General features: G+C 35.7%; 1 pseudogene; it reads left to right on the top strand.

Moving 5' to 3' along the window:
- Positions 1-3,029: 3,029 nt before the first annotated feature.
- LOC110617866 lies at positions 3,030-4,379 on the top strand (annotated as a pseudogene).
- The last annotated feature ends 1,678 nt before the right edge of the window (positions 4,380-6,057 follow it).

The raw sequence follows: 6,057 nt of genomic DNA, 5'->3' as shown, positions 1-6,057 counted from the left end.
AATGATCAACCCTCTGCATAGGCTGATTAAAAACTTGCAGATGAGTCAAGGGAGACGTGGCCTAACCTCTGGTCATGATCTGGAGGTGAACACCTGGCCAAACCACGGACTGAGGAGCATGCACAACTAACCGACCACCTCAGCTTCGGCTGCCGAAACTGCATGCAAAACCATGCAACTTTTGGGGGCCGAACATAACCTTCGGGGGCCGAACATTGGGCACTTTCGGCGGCCGAACTTCACCTTCGGGGGCCGAACATGACAGAAACTCCTTTGGCCAATTCTCCACGAAATTCAACTCGTTTTCTACGCTAAACCTTTAAAACACTTGCAAATATTTTAGAAAACCTTTCTCTTACCCTTCTAGAAACCTCTGACATCCTTGAATTCCACCGGACGGTAGAATTGCCGATGTCTGAATTAGCCGGGTATTACAATGCCCAAGTCTATCATGGAGGTCAATTACATTAACAGCATGCATACAGGCATTAGACATGTCAAAAGAGCTTTCTTTATTATTGCAAGTCTTAGAAAGCATGGTATTTATAGATGAGTGTAGATCAGGAAACAAATGAACTGCTTGAATTAAGCAATTTTTAATTTCAGAAAGCAAAAATCTTAACTGATTTAGTTTGTATAGACCTGCTTCCTCTTTTCCTACAGCAACCACTCAAGAGGGTCCTGTATTATACAACAATTAGAGCAAAAAATCAAACTTAAAGGTGAGGTATGGATCAACTTACTAATTGAGATGATATTGTAATGAAACTTTGATACAAAAAGAACATTGTCAAGTTGTACACAATCAGATACAAGAATTGATCCTCTATGGGTGACCTTAAGGGCAGTGGCATCAGGGAGATAAACATAGATAGTTTTATCAAGTACTTGCAATGATTTAAACAGAGATTTATTAGAAGACATATGGTTTGTGGCTATAGTATCTAATATCTTATCAGCATTATTATAAATAGATGCACAATAGATAAAACTTAAGTTGGAAGTACTTGTAAAGTCCATGAGGCTTGTATCAGAAGCAGTCCCTCCACAGTAATCTAAAACTTTAGTACTAGCTGTAAGGACTGTCTTTCCTTTGCTCAGCTTTGTAACCTCTTGTTGAAGTGAACTGAGCATTACACTCAGTTCATCAATCTTCATTGTGGCATCATATATTTCAAAAGGATTGTCCCCTTCATAATAAGGTCCTTCTACAGCTGCCACTATCTTATCTCTATTCCTTGTGTTCCTATCTTATCTAGAAGACTATCATCTAGTCTTATTCTTGGGCTTATACTACTTAGAATAGTTTATTAGTTTGAAGCAACCCTCTCTGACGTGACCATTCATGTCACAATACTTTCTTGGACTCAGGCTTCCTTTGTTTCCCTTGAAATTATCCATGTACTTTATTAAGCAGGACTAGAGAATCCATATTACTGCTTATGTTTCCTAAGACTTCCTTTTGGGACTCAAATTTGAGTACCATGGAATATGTCTTATTCACAAAGGGCAGAAGGTCCATTCCAAGGATCTGGTCTCTTATAGGACTGTAAGCATCGTTAAGACCCATGAGAAATTGCATAAGTTTGTTTCTACTGTTAATCTCGTCTATAGCCTTTGAAGTACCATAGGTACATAGAGGCAGAGTCTCCATAGGCCCCAACTCATGCCATAACGTCTTGAGTCTTGTGAAATAGGCCAATACAGAGACATTTTCTTGCACAATCAAGGAAATTTTCCTATATAATTGATATATCATTGGCTCATTACATTCCCTGAACCTTTTAGTGATTTCGAGTCAGAGGTCACGAGCTGAAACTGTGTAGATGAAGCCATCTACAAGATCTTTGGATATTGAATTTAATATCCAAGATGAGACCATAAAGTCACATTTTCTCCATAGCTCATACTGTTTGGAGTTCCTATCTGGTATAAAAATTGTACCTTCTATAAACCCTCACTTCTCTTTGACTCCTAATGCTATTCTAATAGCTCTATGCCAAGATCTGAAGTTGGTCCCTATTAGAAGAGTAGAGACGAGAACCATATCCGGATGATTCGATAATTATAAGGTAAGCAGATCTCCAAGCATCTGTATCGTCATTTTTTACTTACCAAACACCAAGGCTCTTTCCTCTTTGCTGCTTTCACCATGTTCTTGCATTTTTGTAAGGATTGATTGACATGCATTGCAGATCTGAAGAGAGGAGGAGATTCGAAAGGCGTGACAATTACTAGAACCTTGACCGCGGCTCTGATACCATATAAGGAAGAATCAAGAGAGAGAGAAAAATCAAATTTTATTATCTCATGGAGAAAAAATGAATTATCTTTTGTACAATGGTCAGAAGCCCTTTTTACAGGCCAAGCACAATAATAAAACAGTCCTTGTAATATTAAATACAAGCCAAATAAAGACAATAAGAAACAAGGCAAAAATACAAGCAGGTCCTATAAAAATACAGAATCAAATTTCTTTCAATATCTTCACACCAGTTGTGATTGTGAATCAGAAAATAGCCACACAATATCAAAGCACATGAGAACGAGCCTGCCTGGGTTGTGCTACAAACCAGGCATGATGTTGAGCAAACCAGTGTAACCATCTGACTTACGTACTCTGTTTCAATCCTGTCACAACAAAATTTCATGTTTTAAGGACAGTATAAATTCATAGCCTCCAATACAAAGACCAACTATTAAGGTGAGCCCACAAATTACACAATTGAACATTTTGGAGGAACTTATTTCCTCCATATAATTTCCACCAAGCAAAATTTATTTTTGATTATGCAGATCCAGACCAGAAAGATTGAACGAACTTGTAAATAATAATACAGTCTCCAAAAATACAAATTAAAGCAGAAAAATTGCGAAGACTATAGCAGTGAAGATAGAGAAGGGTTTGAAATATCACATGCTCATTGGGCGCTGATGGTCAAGCTCATTGGTGAGGATCATTGAGCTTGATTGAATTGAATTCTTAGAATAAATTTTAGTTAAGACAAATACTTGATTGAATTGAGTCAATGGTTTTAACATCTCAACAAATGTAAGATGTACAGTTTTCAAAACCTCTACTTATCCTGGATGCCAACATATACAGCATGAAAATCTGATCTTACAATTAAAGTACAGTTGATTTGATTGTTTTGATAAGGTTTGTTCGCAACCTCAAGTCTACTTCTTTTCAACAAGCAAAAACGACAGTATCTCTACAGGTATCTCATTATATCTTGTGGGTTTTCGTTTATTTTTGTTTTTCTTTAGTCTGCATGTAATTAGTTATTTAATTTTTTGTGGTCTAGGCTTCATGTCCAACTTCATTCTTCTTTAGGTAACTGGGATTTTCATTTTTTAGGTTGAACATGGTTTTGAGTTTTTGTTCCTATAACCACCACTAACAGTTATCAATCTCTCCCCACTCGGACGTTGAAACAGATCATGATCATCAGCTTCTTGCTCACAATGACAACTTGATCACCTTTTCAGATTTCTCCATCAACCCCTTGTTTGAATTTGATGATGACCTCTTTTACTATGATAGCTACACCAATCTCCTTCCTTACTTCTCTTCTTCACCTATAGACAACGTCATGTCTTTATCCCATGATACCTCTCTTCTCCAAGAATTCGAGTACTGCCACTACCCAAAACGCCGAAAGAGTTATGCAGATGCTTGCCACTCAAGTTTTTCACCGATTTTCTTCGATGGGTTCATTGCGAATTCTGATCTGGTAATCCCAGATTTTCCAGCACTAGTACTGCCAGAGTTTCAGGTTTCGGAAGCAGCTTTTAATGGAGGAAGAAGTGGCTGCAATAGCACTGGGAAAAAACCAAGCGGAGGGAGCATTGTCTGCGCAGAGTATTGCAGCACGAGAGAGGAGAAGGAAGATAACTGAGATGACACAAGAACTTGGAAAGCTGGTTCCTGGAGGGAATAAAATGAACACGGCGGAAATGCTTCAAGCTGCTTCCAAGTATGTCAAATTCATGCAGGCTCAAGTTAAACTCCTTCAACTCATGGAACCAATGCATCAGGTATCTTCATATATTATTAACTTCACATCTTCCTTAATATTTTTTTCTTGATAATGAAAATTTTGAGTTTCTGAGAAAAATAATATGTCTCTGCAGGAAAGGAACTGAATTTGCATATGCAAGAACTCCAAATTCTTCTTGCATCTCCAACAGTTCAAGAGAAGTTGTACTCACAGGAAAAGTGCTTGGTTCCAAGGGAGCTTCTTCAGACCATAGCAAATAATGAATAGATTCAATCAACAGTCTACTGGGTTGATCTGTTGCTGCCGCCGGGGACCAATGTCCTTGACACGATGATTAACCCTTGTTGTCTGTTTCTGATTTCTATCCCTTTCTAAATATTTCCCAAGTTTTAATGAGGTGCTGATATTGTTGATTTTTTAGACTAAATAATAAAAAATTAAATTATATTAATTTATTAAAATATTTTAAAGAATTAACATTTTTACTGTTCATTATATTTTAAATTTTATTATTAATTTTAAAAAGTCAATTAAATAATTAAAAATTACACATATAAAAATATTTTAGGGAGAGGGTGTGAGGGGTCAACGCTGCTGCTCCTTTTGATATTCGTTCGGTTCTGTTTAAAATTGAATATAACTGAATAAATCAAAAACTGAAATTTTTGTATTAATGAAAACTGAATCGAATTGATTTTGATTAAAAATCGAATCGAACTAAATCAGTCTGATTTGATTTGATTCAGTTCGGTTTGATTGGTTTTAATTTTTAATAAATTTTTTATTTTTTACACTTTATTTTTAATATTTTAAAATTTAATTAAAATATTTTAATTTTAATATAATTTAATTTCTCTATATTATTGAAAATAACATATTATTATCAATAATCGGTTCGGTTTCCTTTTTTTGATTTTTTTCTGATTAAAATCGAACCGAACCGAAATAATTAAAATTCCTGAAATTAAAAATCAAACTGAACCGAATTGAATAAAAAACCGAACTGAATTTTTAAATTAATTCAATTCGATCGGTTTTTTTCGGTTTGAACTGAATATCGTTCACCCGTATGCATATCTAATTGTTAATAAGACTTTGATATTCAGTTGTTGAAAGTTTAAGAACCAGAAGATTTAAATAAATAAAATAATTGCCTTGATTAATATTGCTTCTAACAATAATCATCAGTATTACTCTCACTATACTAAATGATGACGGCCGGACCTTCTACACCTACGAGTAAGGCCAAGCCTTAATGAGAAAGGTAGGTCTAAAGTCCACCAAGTCCCGTCGGGCCTTCTACAACTGCAAGTAAGGTCAGGCTCTAATGAGAAAGACAGACCCAAAGTCCACCAATCCCTTCTTAAAGTGAGTCAGCCTAAATTGCGTGTTCCAACCTAATAAAAAAAGCAGGTCGGACAGATCTCACATGCGGACCCTTCCGAAATCTAATTTGGTGATGTGACCAGAAAAAGAAGAGCAGACTCGGTCGCTTCGCAGCCCTGACCGTATAAACCTCACACGCGGACCTTTCCAAAGGAAGTTCAGTCTGGTGATGTGACCATAGGAAGGAGAGCAGGCCTGGTCGCTTCACGGTTCGATCGCTTCGCAACCTTGACCGCATGCGCGACAAAAGAAATTAAATGGTCATCTGGCGTATAGAGGGGCTCACACATCCGTACATATAAATCTGAGTGACATGGACAAGTGACACCGTAGCAGAGAGGCGGTTAGACGTTCTCTATCTAAACTCACACAATCACTGAAAATCCTATTTTCTGGATTTTAGAATATTACTAAATATTTAAACACTTTTATAATGGTTAGATAAAAGATTATATCGTATGAATAACTTCTAGTTAAAATTTTATATTTGACATATTTAATATGCAGAATAATTATATGTTCATTTGCAACATTACATTTTTATTTCATAAAATTAGTTTTATATTTAATGAAAATGATAAATAAATATATAACAAGTGTATGAATATTTAATTAATAAATAAATGATAAATTAATTAAAATTATAATAAATTCTACCATTAAAGTA

Source organism: Manihot esculenta, chromosome 6 (assembly GCF_001659605.2).
Source record: "Manihot esculenta cultivar AM560-2 chromosome 6, M.esculenta_v8, whole genome shotgun sequence".
Lineage (NCBI taxonomy): Eukaryota > Viridiplantae > Streptophyta > Magnoliopsida > Malpighiales > Euphorbiaceae > Manihot > Manihot esculenta.
This window is presented reverse-complemented; position numbering and strand designations above follow the sequence as displayed.